Source organism: Pyxicephalus adspersus, chromosome Z (assembly GCF_032062135.1).
Source record: "Pyxicephalus adspersus chromosome Z, UCB_Pads_2.0, whole genome shotgun sequence".
In the NCBI taxonomy this organism is placed as follows: domain Eukaryota; kingdom Metazoa; phylum Chordata; class Amphibia; order Anura; family Pyxicephalidae; genus Pyxicephalus; species Pyxicephalus adspersus.
Genome location: NC_092871.1, coordinates 44,913,522 through 44,930,726, shown reverse-complemented (window position 1 = coordinate 44,930,726; position 17,205 = coordinate 44,913,522). Strand labels below are relative to the sequence as shown.

General features: G+C 39.5%; 1 protein-coding gene across 1 annotated transcript in view; it reads left to right on the top strand.

Moving 5' to 3' along the window:
- LOC140343438 (carboxyl-terminal PDZ ligand of neuronal nitric oxide synthase protein-like) overlaps nucleotides 1-17,205 on the top strand; it is a 50,643-nt gene that overhangs the window by 22,829 nt on the left and 10,609 nt on the right. The gene's annotated exons all lie outside the window — the stretch shown is intronic.

The following is a 17,205-nucleotide window of genomic DNA, read 5'->3' as shown; positions in this document are numbered from 1 at the left end:
TGGGGTTGGATAGCACTTGCTGGAGATGTGGCGACACACAGGGTACGCTACTGCATGTTTTCTGGGAATATTAAAAATTATGATTATATTGGAGCTCAGTAGCTATTATCATCTTATAACTTACAGAAGTAGACATTCGGGGCAATCCGGCCCTGGCACTTCTTCATGTTTTGGACATGTCCCGCAGGTGCTATAGTAACTCTCTCCTGAGACACCTTCTCAATGCAGCTAAGGCCTGTATCCCACCAGAGAGATATGTTACGCCATTTCTGTCATAAGGCGTCCATTTGCAACAAATATCAGGAAACCAACTACAAGTTGGCCACTCGCTGGTACAGAACACCGGTGAAGCTCGCTAAGATTTTCCCGGGGTCGGATAGCACTTGCTGGAGTTGTGGCGACACACAGGGTACGCTACTGCATGTTTTCTGGGAATGTTCAAATCACAATTATATTGGAGCTCGGTAGCTGATATCATCTCAAAACAGAAGTGGATAATCAGGGCAACCTGGCCCTGGCACTTCTTCATGTTTCGGACATGTCCCGCAAGTGCTATAGTAACTCTCTTTTGAGACACCTTCTCAATGCAGCTAAGGCCTGTATCCCAGCCTTATGGAAGAATACTGCCCCTCTGACGGTAGTACATTGGTTGCAAAGGGTTGCTGATATATATCACATGGAGGATATGATATCCACTGACGCTAAGAGAGCGGAAAAATTCGCACAGACCTGGTACCACTGGATCCACTTTATCACTACTGACGAATATTGCCGTCTGTTACAGCCACCCCCCTGAGTATCTGAGTATACTGGGGTGGGTGCCTAATTGCACTTTGCCGCTATATCAGAGATGTGATTGACTCCCCCCCCTCCTTCTTCTCTTTTTCTCTTTCTTTTTCTTCTTATTCTCATCCCCCTTTTTTCAATTGAATATTTTTTCTTCTCTTTTTTCTTTATTTTTCTTTTCTTATAAAAATGTTTTTGAAAACCTTAAGATGTTCCTACTACTGATATACCACGATTGGTTTGTTACAATGTTTGTATTTATTTGAGGTTGGTTATTATGCTACAGACTTGAAGACATGCATTGTTAACACCTTACCTTGCTGTCTGTTTTTTGAAATGTGCATTGTGATCACTTTATTTTTCTTTGTATGTACCTTGATATCTTTTAATAAAAATTATTTAAAAAAAAAAAGAAACTTCCCCTCAGAGTGATGTCATTATGCCAGAACCCACCCACTCTCATCACTTGATTGCTGCAGTGATCAAGACTAAAACAGGCGGTGCTGAACCCATTTTTTTTTTTTTTTTAAGTGCAACACCCTTTAAAAAATACCAAAAACATTTTTCCTTTAGATATAAGGGTTTTCTACACTTTTATGTAAAGTGAAAATGTTGAGTTTAGGTCCGCTTTAAGAAATATAAACAGCAGAATTTACCCTAACTCTCTAATACCAGTCCCACTTTCTCCAACAAGTCTATTATCTTCTACCATTATTGTTTAGGTTGTACTGCTGTTTACGTATTTACAGAAAGTATGTAAAGAAAGATAAAAATGTTAGTTAAGACAAACATCTGTCAAGTTGCATTTTATAAAATAAAATTGTACCTGTTCCATCTTACTTGCAAATTCAACTTAAGAACAAACCTGAAGAATCACGTTCGGAATCCGGGGACTGCCTGTACTTTAAAAACGCTGGTTTGGCTTTGTTTAATTTTTTTAAATTCATAGTGTGTTCTATGTTCAGAATGTATATAGTGTGTATTCCAATTTCTGGATTTTTTAAGCTACCTCCCTCCTCCTCAATTACATGATGGTTGTAGTTGCAACTTTATTGTCATTCTAACAAATGTCTCTGTCCCTGGTTCAGAATTAGTTATTCCCTCGGGGATTGTTACTGATGGAGGTTCACCCGAGACTTGATACTTGACTCTTTTGTTGGCTTGAGGTTAATTACTGACCAACATGTAATTACTGATGGTAAATTTCTTAACAGCACTGATACTTGCCTCTCTCAGTGGCTTAGTTAGTGACACAGATATCTTATGGTTCATTTTAACCTTCTCACTTTACCCACCTTCTGACATTTTTAATTCACTCTGCATATTTTTTGCTGTTGTCTTTAATAGAAATTTGCTCCTGGCAGCCCAATAGTTGGACATTTGCCTCATAGCTCCCTCTGTCATGGTTGCCACAGATACCAACATCTCAACTGCGTTCAGCTCATCTTCACCACTTGTCGCTGCACGTGATGCCTGTTTTGTTGTCCTGATAGATGGGAGCTGATGAATAATTATCATCCTGGCATTGAAAATTTCCAAAACTGTCGGCTCGTTTCTGATCACTGCGTCATAGGCCTGATGAGACAGTTTTCATTAGAATATTAATACTATTCCTCTCATTATTAGTGATTCTTCTCTGTCTTCTCCTCACAAAATACTGGGAACTTTTCCGACTTTTTGTGATAATGCCCCTTTTGATGAATCAGAGAGTCACAATGAGCCCTATTTAATAATTTCAACCAACCCTAGAATGGATTTCCTGAAATCATTTTCTAATATTTGGCAAATGTTTTCAATCCAGAACTAGATCCATTCCAGGTTTGCTGGATCACCCATGCTCACCCATGATATTCTATCTTCTCCAGTCTTGGAGAGCTTTAATAAATCAATCCCAAAGATGGACGTTTACCCGTGACAACTTCTTTCTTCAAAACTGCTGTTTAGATTTTTAAAACGGACAAACTATTATTACTTATAAAAATCAGAATCTTGCTTAAAAAGGTTAAAGAGAAACTATAGTTCCACTTTGAAAACCACCCAGCAGGCAGGTCTTTGTTGCAGGGGCAGGTAATGTTCCTCCTGCAGTTAAACTTGCTTACCTTGCTGTTCACTGTCTTCTGCCAGGACTGAATGAACTCCCAAATGTGTGGGAATTATGTCATCCCACCCTGGCCAATCAAGAAGGCCAAGGATCCGACTTCAGGAAGAAGATTGAGTAAAAATGGAGATGCCCATTTAAAAATTTTAAAAATTGCGATCAGACTCTAGTTGTTCCTTCTGCAATAAAGGACTTGCCTGGTCGCATTTTTTAGTTTTTGGATATTCTGCTTTAATTCCACTTTAAACTGATTGGCTTTTACTTTCCCCTCTGTGCTGCACTATGGCTAGGTACACACGTGTGTATCTGGTGTGTACAGCGCTCGTTGTCCATCGTCCGAATGACCGTCCTGGCGGATCCAGGAACGATTGACGGCGAACAATCTTAATGGAAGTAAAGAGGAGAGAGCGCAGCAGGGTGCCGCTCCGCCGTTCTCCACCTCCCCTCTCTATAGAGCAGAACAGTGCTGTGGACAATTAGGACCTATACAAGGTATACACAGTAAAAATGTTGTATATACTATTACTTCACATTGCTAAGATGCTTACTTTGCATTTGATGACTTTTACACATGTCTCCAACATACATGTAATAGTGGAGACAGTTTATATTCTCTGTAATGTATTCAGTATGTTATATTTTTTAACAAACCTTGATTTTATGGAATTGGCTGATAGGTTTCCCAGCAGTGTTCTTTATACACTCTTTGATGTTTGTGAAGAAAAATTGTTAAGATAAATTTGAGAAGTGGCAGCTTTTTTTCCCGTTAGATCAAAGTGGCATCTACCTCATCTAATTTAAGGTACATAAAGTGCAGTGTCAGACCTGCTTATGAGGTTTCTGCTCCCCCACCATTTCCCTCACAGTTATCTTCTTTCCCCATCTCTCTCTTCCACTTCTCATATATATTTCTTTCATATTCTCCTATCTTTTTATTTACCATCCTATCTCATATTTTTTTTCTCTGTCCCCCAGGTTCTATATGTTAAAATTGTGTTATCTACACATTCTCAGTTTTAGTGCACAATGATCTTTTGTTAGGAATATTTTAGTACTTACCTGTCTACCCAGGCTCCTTCTTGTCCTCATCCCTCCCCCTCTAACCCTATCCCCACTTCCAAGCATTTTAGACCATTCTTTCCTGTTCTCGGCAATAGTCCATGATGATCCGCTGCCAAAAGGTTCATTAGCCCGGCAAGTCTTACAGCTCGCTTTACCTTCATGTTATAATGAGAGTACACGGCACAAGATGTAATTGTCAAGTTTATCACATGTTTACAGAATCAAAGTTTCCTCCCTGTCACAATATTCTTGAGGAGAAACAAGGTCTATCTGTCTCTGTCTTGTCCTGGGAAGGCATACCAGACCCTGTGTCGGTTACTGCAGATCAATATATTAGAGATATATTACAGGGATAAAATGGCTGATGTTTCCTCAGCCTTCTTCCCCAGCTCCAATGAATATTGTAAATCCCATTGCTGACATGTTGTCCACTCTCATTATTCAGGAAGAGCAACACACTGTCTGACAGGCTGGTTGGAGCAGTGAAGGCTCAGGTGGCTGGTGTGGGCTTCAACATTTGTTTGTTTCTGCTTAATGCAGTGCACGAAAGTCTGATCGTTACTCTTCATCCCATCTGCTGCTCCTCTTTGTTCCTCACTGCTGAGCATTGATTTGTCTTCCAGCTTTGAGTAACATCAATATTCCTTTGATGGGATGAACTTTGCCGCCTTGTCGTTCATCCTGCAAAGTTTTGCTGGTTTTTTTTGCAGAAGTTTTTGGAGGTCATGGTTGCCGTTTCAGCAGCTTTTTGAGCTCCACATTGGTACAGGGTGCTAGAAGAAAGTACAGTGTTAAAGGCCAGCTTTGTCATGTTTTCTATGTAAGGATGGATGTTTCCATCAAAACCCAATCACATGGTTTATTACAGAAATTTTTAGCACACCTGTCATGTGAAAAAATGTAGCTGGGTGCCTGACTGTCTGGTTTTCAGTCCTTAATTGGTTAGAACCTCTAATATGCATATTTGTTTCGAAATCCATTTTTTTAAATAACACCCAAAATTGTCACACCTAACCTGTAAGACTTTCTAGCAAAGCTTTGGTCACAGGTAAATTATAATTAGGTGCACAGAAATACTGTAGTCCTTCAACAAGACACTTCCAAAATACACCCAAACTATCTCGGCAGATAAGAAAAAACACAAATGCACTGTTTAGCTCCCCTCCATCGCTTAATACAGGACTTTTTTAAATGTAGGAACTGCATTCAGTTTTATTTCTTTCTCATCACAATTGAGTCAGCAGTGGTGATGCAAAATAGCATCATTGTGTTGTCTGTGTAGTGCCATAATTGTCAAGCCTCCATTTTGATTATTATCTCTCATCATTTTGGCTGTACTTGTCTGCTGTTTGTTATACTTTACATATATATATGGCTCGTATGTTAAATTATCCATTGAGAAAATTACCTCTCTCAACTATGAGTGTCATTGCTGCTTTCCAAATATGTTATATTATTCAGTGTTTAGAGACCAGATATTATACAGGAATGACATTGTCATCATCCTGATACAAGTTGTATATTACAAGGGTGATAATACAGATATTATTATAAAGTGTTACATTATAAAAGTGACAACAGTCTCAGGTACAAATTGTTGTATATCACATACGTGACATTGCTACTCTCTAGATAAGTAAGAGTTTGTAGGAATTACATTGATGGCCTCCAGATATATGTTTTATCTTACAGGAATAACACCAACACTCTTTAAAATGCACATGTTCTAGAAATGGACTGCCACAACAGAAGTCTTTGTAATAAAAACTCTGTTACTTTGTATGGAGCAGCAGACAAAATGTCTTAAGCTGCGTACACACTTCCAATTTTTATCGTTGGAAATGAACGACGAACGAACGACAAACAACCGATTGGCCAAAAATTGTTCGTAAAAAAAGTAACCAACGACGCCGACGAACGAGGATAGTCGTTGGAAATGAACGACCGGACCGGCGGATCGGATATTGGACAACGATCATTGACCATCTATCGTGTGTACGGTCGTTCAGTGATCGTCAATGGTCTGAGCATGCGCGACATACTGTATTGTGTATATGAGTGTGTGTGTGTGTGTGTGTATATATGTGTGTATATATATATATATATATATATATATATATATATATATATATGTATATGTATATATTTATCTCTCTCTCTATATATAGATAGATAGATAGATAGAGAAATATTTATGTGTTCCAGCGGAGTTCTTCATCCTATTGCACTGCGGTACTTCATCCTGTGTCTTCCAGCGGAGTTCTTCATCCTGTTGCACTGCGGTACTTCATCCTGTGTCTTCCAGCGGAGTTCTTCATCCTGTTGCACTGCGATACTTCATCCTGTTTCTTCCAGCGAAGTTCTTCATCCTGTTTCACTGCGGTACTTCATCCTGTTTCTTCCAGCGGAGTTCTTCATCCTGTTTTTGGTTATGAAGCAAATGTGTCATTTTTTTTAATGATTATTATATGGGGCCCCTTACCTTCATGTACTGATCTTTCAAGCAGTCAATAATTGCTGCACATGTCTCGGGGATGATATGACCCATTGCTTGCGGTGAGATCCCGGTGGAGAACTTCATGTCCTGCAGAGATCTTCCAGTGGCAAGGTATCTCAGGGTGGCGATCAACCTCTGCTCAGGTGTAATGGACTTCCTCATGAAGGTATCTTGTTTCTGCAGAAAAGGTGCAACTGCAGAAAGTAATTGTTGGACTGTCGTGAAATGTTGTCTCGGTCCAACAACCAATCCTTGCACCACATTCGCCCCTTCTTCTTCTTCTTAACCTCCTCCTCTTCAAGCAGACATATCAAAGCAAGAGCTGCTTTCTTCTTCCTTGAAAAAAATTTGAAGGTCTTATTGCACATAGGGAAAATGGAACAGTGTGGTGAATCTTTATTTGTTTGATCCGAACGTTCGCACACAGTATTCACTTCCTGTGGTGCACGTCACTTCCTGTATCATTCAAACGATCGCATCTATCGTGTGTACAATATCTGCAAACGATCGTGTTGTTATCTGTATGTACAGGATCGGTGACATACGATCGTTCGCAGATATCGTGCAGGATCGTTCGTCGTTCGTTTACCAACCATAAAAAATGGAAGTGTGTACGTAGCTTTACACAGTAAGAGAAGAGAAGTTGTGGAACATTGTTCTCTTAGTATTCACTCATTAATCACAGATGTGTCTGTTATAAAGGCTGAAGGAGCAGCAGCTGCTGGGGATCTGACTGTAAATTGGTGAAAGAATCATATTTGTCCTCCCATCCCTGGGCATCCTTGAAAGAGTAATAGGGGCCATAGCTGTTATGTGCTACACCTTGTATACTAGTCTCCAGCAGTGCATGACATTTCAGTTCTCCATCAGGCATAGGGCCCCAAAAATTAAAACGTATAAGGTCCTTACTATGTGAATTCAATTTTAAAATATTAGGGTAGGCCCGTGTGTGTGTGTGTGTGTGTGTGTGTGTGTGTATATATATATATATATATATATATATATATATACACACTATATATGCACACGTGGGCCAATCAGCCCGAACATTAAAATCGCCAAAACAGCTCTGACCTGCAGAGGAATGTTGTCCCATAGTATCTGACAGCAAGGCATTGGCAGCAGATCCTTTAAATTACTCAACCTCCACTGGCTTCTTCCCAAAGTTCATTCTGTTGCCTTTCATTTCCCCAGTAAAAAAAAGGCATACACACCTGGTCAGCCACATGATCTGAAAGAAAATATGTTTTAGAAAAATGTTCAGACCAGGCTATGGGCTATTGCTGGATAAGTTCTGATGCTTACATGCCATCTATAGACATCTTCTGTGGTTCGTGGCTAAGTAACCCATATTCAGCAAGCTGCATGCACTGTGTATTTTTGACACTTTTTTTTTTAACATTGGCAGCATCACATTTTGCAGCAATCTGTTTCATAGTATTCCTTCTGTGGTACAGACAGTAGGCTCCTAGGCACCACAGAGAGCATTGGACACTTGTGACCTGGGCACTAGTTCATCACTTGGCCTTTCTCAGACCAATTTTGGTAGATACTAACCACTTTTTAGCAGAAGACCTGCTATTTTGTAGATTCTGTGAACCCAGTGGTCTAGCTATTAGCGTTCCTGTGCTAGGTGGTCCTTAAACCAAGCGGCTGCCATTTTTGCTTTCCTGAAAAGGATACAGACGTACACTCGGGGTCTTTTGTTGCCTTGGGTAAATTCAGGTTTGTTGCTGTAAATTTTGGATGGCTAGAGCTACCCCTCGGAAGAGCCCTGTTTTTATTTTGTTTTTTTGCTGTATATACTGCCCAGGATTGGAGTGCTTACATAGCTCAGTAGGATCACAAGCTACAGGTGCCTTGGCACGGCAGTATAGCCTAACGTGTAATTGCAAATGTATTCACCAAAAAGGTAATATAGATCTTGTGTGATGCATCATTTTTGTATTCTTAATAGAGACCATGCTGATTATAATTCAACTGTGTCACATCAATGTTTATTGCTGGCTTGCATTTGTAGGGCTCCTCCAGTAAATGCATGTGTATATTTTAATGAAACTTAAACCACCCAAAATATTAACTGAAGTATGATTTTCTTAGTTCTGATAAAAAAGTAAAATCCAAGTGCTTTTGGGTGATGATTCTTTTACACCTGTCTGCATAATCCAGAATTCTTCAGCTCATTTTTCTGCAGCAAAAATGCTTGGTCTCATGACAGTGGACACTTAAAGAGTTTGTAAAAGGAGAGTAGAACAAAATAGGTAATAAATGTGGTTCATAGAGTGCAAGCATTTTTTGAGCTGTGTTTTTATACTTTTCATTCTCCATCTGCAGACTATGTGATACAGTCAGATCAGAATTGGTGCTGAGTAGGATTTTTGGCACTTTGTAGTGGTAAATAAAGCAATATGATAGCAGCATTATGGTGTTAGCATTGGTTTAGCCTCTCTGGTATCTCATGAGCTGGCACCCATACCTGGGCCTGAGCAGAGCATTTCTTTTATCTGTCTGGGCCACCAGTCGAGCTTGGCATGGGGATGGAACAGGCTCTGTCTGTCTGATAAGACTTTGTTTTCCCCCTTCAGCTTTAATTAAACTGGATTCTGCTTCTTAATTGCTGTTTTGTTACAGTCGACTTTGCTGCTACAAAGTCAAATGTAGGAACATTGCAGTGACCTTTCCGTGGAGTTTCATCCCCTCAAACCGGATGCTGCTGGCTTTCTTCGGGCCCATTGAATCATATTTAGCAAAACATATTTGCCAGGTGAACCCCTTTGTATTCATTATGTGAATGTGCATTTAATTGTTGCAGAGTGATTGGGGTCATAGGCTGGCCAGGAAAACTTGTGCCATGGAGACCTTAAGATAGATGGTGGTAAAATTGAGCCCTCAGGACAGGTGAGGTTTAATTGGACACTTAGGATTATGTTGGTGCAATGGGGTCCATAGGTGTTGTAACAGACTCCTTAAGAAATCGGTGTATTGAGCTCTTGATTGATTTTTGTTTCAATCTGCTGATACTTATACTTCAGTTTTCATTTTGTTGCTGCTCCAAATGGAGGTGAGCCCCATACTCAATACATTTTCAGGGGAAGACGGAATTTGTTGAGGTGGATAGGTGCCAAGGGATATTTCTGGGGCAAATCTTTGAAAACTGGACAGATCTTTTACAGACTGACACTATGTGATACGAAACCAATAATATCATACTGTGAGCAGGCTGTATAAAAAGGTTTTTATTGCTGGCAGTCATGTAAATCTTTTAGTGGTTCAGCTTTCTGCACAGAGTGATTTTTCCATCCATGATTGCATGTCTCTATTCCACTTTTATTGTACTTGATGCGAAGTAAAGTGCTCATGGGGGATAATTATAGTCTTAATGCCTCTGCAGAGCACACAAATGTTACTGTGTCCCCCAGAGGCTGCCAGACGTCTATTTATCTCAACTGGTCATTGCCCCCCCCCCCCCCCCCCCCCCACCCCCATATTTCTGATTTTCTGGCTGGATGTGCTGGCATTTTGGAATATGCCAGGTTTCATCAATAACCTTGTTGATTATCGACCACAATGTAAATACCAGCAGCCGTGTGCGGCATTCAGTCTTGACTGGCTCCACAGAATTCACAGCGCTCCCCCATGACCTGGAGCGTGGCCAACTCCCTGGAAGTTGGTAATGTGTTGCTCCTTGTGTTCATGTGTGATGTGAGCTCTGGGTTCATGTGGTGATGGCGGTGTTGCATGTTACTGCTATGTGTTTTATCGAGGCTCGGTGTTTCTCTTATATAAGGTAAATTGATTTATTTGTTATGATCCTGCTGAAGGAAATATACAGACTGCCACTGCTTTGTTCTGTGAAACACCATGAATACTTCCATCACTGTTGGTTGTATGCAGTCTTTGTGTATACATTAATTGTTGCCATACACTGATCAGAGTTTTTTTATTTATTTTCATGGAATGGACATTGAATCCAGCATAAATCTAATAAAACAAGGACATTACCAAGTTTTATCAATATACTGATTAAACATCAATCAGGAATTCCACTTCTTTGTTCGCACAGAAATGGGATGAGGACTTTGAAGGGTGTAGCCTGGGGGAAGTTATGCTTTTGGCTGTTCTGGTGCTTTAGCTATCCTGTCATTAGCATGGGGAAAAAAAGACATCCTCTGTAGATTTTTATAAGTCACCATCTAGCTGCTTTTCACAGCCTGTCACAGGAAATGTTAGGAATGGATGACATTTTAGAGCAAGCACCTTTCTCCTGTTGCTTAACTGACACGTTACTGACAGTTTAGATTGCCTTTGTTTCCTCCCTCTTTCACCCCCAGCTTAATTCATGAAAAACACTCTCCATTTGTAAGTAACGATAAAAGCCAGAGAGAAAAGCTGGCCACGGCCTTTGTTCTGAAGCCCCTGGCTGGGCTTGTAAAGCTTTTTACTGGTTTCTGGAGTGCTGTAGCTGTGCATAGCTTCCACCAGGACCTTCTATAATGAGTAGAGATTGGGAACCTGTTGGAAGAATAGAAAGAGACTGAAGATATTTAGTGTCTATACAGGACGACTGCATTGACCGCATCCGCTAACAGAATGCGCTGTGACATTACTGCTTGTTAAAGTGACTCCCCACTGAGCTTCACTGAACTTTTCATTTTAAACTCCAGAAATCTGACGCTTACTCTGCCAGTCTGATGTCACCCATCAGAGCTAAAGTCACAGATTTCTGGAAACTTGCAGTCTCATTTTTTAAGGCACAGTGCTATTTGTAGATTTCTGTAACCTGTAGTGCAATTGGCTTTCACTGTTGTAAAGTAATAAGCGTATCAGTTTTTGCCTTGTTTTAAATTTCCTTTCTGAATACAGCATTTACCTTCCTCTTTTCACATAGATCAAGTAATGGACACACTTCAACATTTATAAACCATTTATAAAGTCCAGCCCAGCAATCTGTTGGTGCAGGAGCTGTGCATTGCACTGATGGTAGATTTAAGGTCCCAACAAAATGAGAATTCGGCAGTAATATTTTATTCCCATAACTGACAAAATGCATCCTCAAAGGCAGTGAAGCTGGGGTTCGCATTGAATTTCGATCTGATTTTCATCTCTGCTCTGAAATCCTGGGGATACTGGAGACATAGTGGTCTCCGAACTGTGGTATAGTGTTTGTCACTAAGCTTGCCAACTGTGTGCCTGGTCTTTTATTGTCTCATGAATCTTATCCATTCTCAAAAAAGGTTTCCTGTCTGTGGCTTGTGCCCTCACAACAAAGATAGGAACTAGGTTTGTGCAGTGGGTCGTAGCCTCTATGTTTTAAAATTGCATCCCTTTCGACATACCTGCAGTATTTTTTTCTACACCGCTCTCAGTGTGTTAAAATTTCACTCCCATTACTGCTTCATACTATTCTTTTATCGTTTCCAGGAAATTAATATTCTCTTCTCTGCTCCACTGCTAAAGGGTTAAATTGGCCATCACTCACTTCCTTGGTTGACAGAGACTTTGTGTGCTGGATTTGTGAATAAATCAGGCCAGTTCGCATCACTGCCCATAAATCATTCCCATCCATGAATATCCTGACCCAGGCATTTTTGATGAGGATGCAGCATGGAATAAGGTCCTGCACCTGAATAGTATTCAGTGGAAATTCTTGCATCTGGAAATTTTGGTTCACTTTTGTAATGGTTTAACATAGAACTGAATTTCAGCCTTGCCTGCCTTATTTCCTGTGTGATGGACTTTTAGTAGCTTCTATCTATCTTGGCCTGCCCCTTTTATTTGTTGGGTTTCAGTTCTTCCCATCTTAACATCAGACGTAACACCACATATTTTTTGCATGAGGCAGGGTGCTGTGATATATTACAGAAACTCTGTATAAAGTCTTTGACCAAATTGTATTAGCCCTGAAAATAACACAAGCCTCATGGAGTTTTAATAACTGTTAATGGAGGAGAATGTATTTCAGGTGGTGATAAAAATAACACTTTAAATGATTAAAATATTAACCTATAAATAAATAGAGTTTCTAGCAGATAAATAGAAGTTTATGTGGAAAAAAAACTATGCATCTTGCTGATATTTATATATGTGCATTAAATATTTTTAGGAAAAATTAGATAAAATAAGTAGTGGTTTTATAATTTATCATTCAACCTTTTAAATGGGACAATCTGTTTTTTTTTTTTTTTTTAATATTTCTTATGATAAAATCAGTGTGATTATCAGGCATCAGTCAGGCGATAACTCTAAGATTTAATAGGTGTCTATGGAGCTGAAAACAGCTGCGGCTGTGTTACCATCCACATATGATGCTGAGTCTCCATGACTGAAAGCACTGAAATCCATTGAAAAAAGGAGTGGGTCAGAGGCGGTTTAGTTTGAGAGAAGAAGGCTAGATGACAGAAATCTATCAGTAAGTGGATGAGGCGGGTTATTTCGACTTGCTACTATTTCTAATGAAAAGCTGACCGTGTGTAGTGAAAGTGTGAGTAAGCATTTTTAGTACAGGAGAGGAGCTGTTACAACCGTGCAAGATTGAAGTTTGGAACATGGATGTTCAGCTTTAAGAATAAAGGGATAGAAGGTAGATAAACTATGGTATCAAGGAAATAACAGTTGAACAAGAGAATAACAGCTTTGCTATATGAACCTATTGTAAGAAAAATAATTTAAAGACACAAAATAAAAATGATCATTTAAAACAAAGAATACAATTTGAGTGTACACATTACATCAACTTTGTTGCTAAAGTAGTGGGCACACAGTGTTTATACATTTTTCATGCACATATTTCAGATTTTGTTATTTTATCCACAAAAAGCAGTGTATTCTGTATTATTACCCAGTATTTATATAAGGTTTTTCAAAGTCTGTTCTCATACCACAAAATGTCCCTCAAATAGTCTCACAATCAAATGTGAACCATAGTCACAAGTCCTTAAAGCGGAACTAAACCCAATATAAAAAAAACACACTTACCTTTAATCCTGCTGATTAGTCTGTCCATTGGGAGGTTTCTTTGGGTCGTGATTGTCCTGATATCATTCTTCAGCCAGGCGCATCGGAAACGACGGGCGCTAACATTATCTTCTCTTTTCTTCCTGCGCCACCGAGTCTCGGACTGCGCAGGTGCAAGATCAGTTGACGGGGGATCAGCAATTTTTTTTCTTCCATTGATAAAAGGGCTCTAATCTTGGGCATGCGCAGAAGGAGCAGCCAAGAGGCTTTGAGCTCCCATTCCTGCCAAGCCAGAAAGGGGAGGTGCTGCACCTTTTTTTTTTTTTTCTTTAACACAGTCTAAAGGATTTTTTGTAGGCATGCCAATTAACCTTACTGCATGTTTTTTGGGGATGTGGGAGAAAACCCCAGCGAGATAGAGTCCTGGCCGAGATTCAAACCTGTGACCTAATGCTGCAAAGGCAACAGTGATATCCACTCAGCCAACCGTGCTTTGTATATAGACTAAATATAATATTTTATATGTTCTGTGATTTGGCCAGCTTTAAAATAAATGGCATCAAACAAAGTTCTCCTGGAAATACTCTGCCCCATACTTATTTCATTTATTGATAGCTATGCAGTTGTGTGGTGCATCCAGGATGTTTCTCATGTTTTCTCACGGTGCATCCAGGATGTTTCTAACTTTTGAGTGTAGGTCAGCAGATGAGCGTGCCACAGTCTCCTGTACAATGTCTTGAGGCCTAACTTATTTATAAGGCACAGAGATGGTGTTCAATAAGACCACCCCCTACTGCAATCAAAGTGGAGAGCATAAAAGCTGTAGATCCAGAAGTTTGATCAAATATTTAGAAGAAAGTGTAGCATTGCGCTCTGCTTTTGTCCCAACTATGGGCCATTTATAAAGTTTCACTTTCCATTATTCATACCAATAAAAGCAACGCAAGTTCCTGTCGCAGTAGATAAGTAAAGTCTCCTGTTTACTTAAATATTTACAGGCTGATGTGATGTTTTTAGTGTGATAAATCTTTGTGCTGAAATTGATTCGAGGAATGAGTTAGGTGGCGGATTGTCGCTGATGAACAGGTCAGCCATGTTTTTTGTCTCTTTACTTGTAGGAATATGTCTTAAATATCTTATTTTGTTATTTGTTACAAGTACTGATTTCCGACAAAAAGTCCTGCAGACCATTTTCGGCAGCATGAGTTTCAAAATGTTGTTTGGTGTAATATATAATAATCTTAACAAAATGTGTCCATGCCTATTAGTATAATTCAGTTTAAACAATGTTTTTAGACAGATTTCAGATAAGACATTACAGCATATTAGTTGTTCATGACTTCTCGGATTGGAATCCTGTACAGTACTGCTGAAAATGTCAGAACTAAACAAATGTATAATGATAATATGCCGTGGTGATGAAGCTCATGTGATGCAAAGACTGATGTAAATAGCTCAGTGTTCTCTGTACAGCACTGCAGCAAAATGTCAGAACTATATAAATTAACTGTACTTGGATAAATGTAGCACAGTGCAGTCTTCTGGGCAGTAGGGCCCCTGTGTAACCTGTGAATGGTTCCGGTAATATTTTTGTAAGTGGCTTTGGAATTTGAACCAACCTGCCTTTAGCATTCCTAGCTGAACACTTTGTAAGCTGGAGTTAATGATGCATATAATCAGGTCACCAGAGTGCTGGAGGTCTAAATCTCTACAGTCTGACTGGTGATCTACCTGTACATTGGCAGCTCCGCCTTCAGCGCTTAACATTCGTTTGTTGCTCTAAAAAGCATGAAAGTCAAAGATTTCATCTGGTTGTTAACCCATGTCTTACTTAAGAGGACGTTTTTCATTTTTATGTTTTCTACATCTGTCACTGCACACAACCCGCCCACTCCCCCATCGCAGGCTCAGATCAAGGGGATGTGTTCCGTGGCCCAGGCCGGTTGTCCCCCCCCCCCCCCCCCCCAGCAGGGTCCTTCAAAACAAACCTACTCAGCAAGATCAGGGCAACATCACTGCTGCAACGGGGGAACAAATTCTTCAGATTAAAAGGGTAAATATTAGCCTGCTTTTCCATTGGCTGGTAATTTTCAGGTTCTGCCCTTGACAACCACCAGCCAGGGAGAAAGCTAACATGCGCAACACTCCTAATGTGAATCCATAGTATGGGGTTGAACGTAATTAAGAATCTATGCCCTGGGATTGAATATATCTAAGAATCCTTCCCGCTGCCACACACAAAATACAGTGACTTCTGAGATGTGGCTTTACTTTACCATTACATTTAACTGAAAATTTACAACTATCAGGAAGATCTCTATTTATAATAAGTACAAATGATGCATTGTCAAAGCCTATTTACTCTAGCACTATCTGCACGTGTCCTAGCACAAATCTCGCCAGACGTTCCCTGTCTGTACCACTATCTTCTGAATGATCACATGAATAATTTATGATTGAGATATTGGCTTCCTTTTGATGATAATTCAGTATGTGCCCCAGAGAAAGTCCTTTGTGATATAATCTTCATTTTTGTGTAAACATGAATTATTCTTACAGGAAGGTTCCTGAGTGGTTCCTATACATACAGCAAAGCAAAATGCAGAAATATCTCCTTTAGGTGTTAAAGCAGCAGTCTTTGACTTTTTGACCTTAGGAACCATAATCATAATAATAATAGCAGCCTCTTACAGTATATATACAGCAGGGCTCAGACCCTATCTATGCAATCTTTTCTACCCCCTGCCCTGCACATGTTCTGGTTACCCATTTGTTTATGCTGTCTTAATCATAGCCACTGTGACTGGATAAACAAGTCTACACAACCAAGTGGTGACCCATGAAATCATATATGTGACCCTGTTTGGTTTCCCACCAGTAGTTTGAAAAAAAAAATGCATTAGATGATCGAGGCTGTAATAAATGGTCCAAAGTGCTGTTCGTTATATCCAGAGGAACAAAAGTCCAAGTCTAAATTTGTAGTCCCAGTGCCAAGTGTAAAACTTGAGTGACACTGTGGTGCATATTTGTTGGGTTGGAAACATTTTTGTGTCACTATGGTAAAGAAAGTTGTTGCAGCAGAAGATTCAGGGAGTGAGCCATAGTCAGATTTATTAGCATGATGAACAATATGTGTTAAATTACTGTGATAAAACACATTTAAATACAATATCAGATAACATTTTATTATTTCAACAGTCACCCCATATTATTATGATTTCAGTCACTGTGCCCCCCCCATTTGTTCTGTATTTTGGGTGTAATTCTCATTTTATGCTCCTATTGTGTATTTATGTATTCCACTTTCCTTTTTTTGTGTGGTAAGTGTAATTCTCAGATTCATTTTTATTCTGTTTGTATTAGTACTGGACAGTAGAACTTCTTTTTCTTTGTCTGTAATTCAGATTATAGGTTCATATTCTGTATATATGTGGGATAATACACAATACCATTTCCCTTGCTTTGGAGAAAGGTTGGTTGTAGCATCTTACCTAAATGTCACCTGCCTATAAAAAAAAGTTTTTTTTATTTTGTTTTTTCATTAATTCCTCTTGTGAAAAACAGAGTGTGCATTGGTTTTAATATGTCCTGAATGTTAGGCGTAATGCTAGCAAGGGAAGGTAGCTATATTGATTCTGCTCAGTTTAGAGTCAACCATTTCTACCTACCTACCTTTCCTAAGTAAAAATGAGGGGGCTTGGTTTATACTCAAACTGGCTTATATTCAAGTATATATGGCATCTTTCCCAGTATCTATGTTGAATTTGTGTATATATAGATGATGCACATGAGCAGTTCCCTTATATGT